At 41.2% G+C, this 354-nt stretch overlaps 1 long non-coding RNA gene across 1 annotated transcript; it reads left to right on the top strand.

The window, feature by feature from the left end:
* LOC147819885 (uncharacterized) lies at positions 1-352 on the top strand. Its single transcript, XR_015438721.1, has 2 exons — positions 1-45; positions 141-352. It is a non-coding gene; the product is annotated as an uncharacterized LOC147819885 (long non-coding RNA).
* Positions 353-354: the final 2 nt, after the last annotated feature.

The raw sequence follows: 354 nt of genomic DNA on the forward strand, positions 1-354 counted from the left end.
ATGCCCACAGAAGCTGAGAATATCTGCTGCTAGGAGATACCACAGGTAACATTCTCACTAGACAAACTAATCATTAATTTGTTTTGATTACATTACATTTATAATAAACCATAGAATGTCCCATTTGCAATTCACTGTAGGTTACCAGACGGCTATGGGAGATCGAGGAAGATTTACCATTTACGGTCGGCCGTCCTGGGTTGGAGCCGCTCTGCCTCATTGTGTACTCCCTCCAGAATGCCTGCAACATGTACCGCACTGACTACGGTCCTTTACAGTTGAGAGGAATACACCAGTATGTTTTGCTTCTTTGTAAAAACATAGTTTCAATCTAAATAAAAGATGTTAGGCAGT

The sequence above is a fragment of the Seriola lalandi genome, unplaced genomic scaffold, assembly GCF_002814215.2.
Source record: "Seriola lalandi dorsalis isolate HSWRI2012SDOR001 ecotype SW California unplaced genomic scaffold, Sedor1 jcf7180002033760, whole genome shotgun sequence".
Classification (NCBI taxonomy): Eukaryota; Metazoa; Chordata; class Actinopteri; order Carangiformes; family Carangidae; genus Seriola; species Seriola lalandi.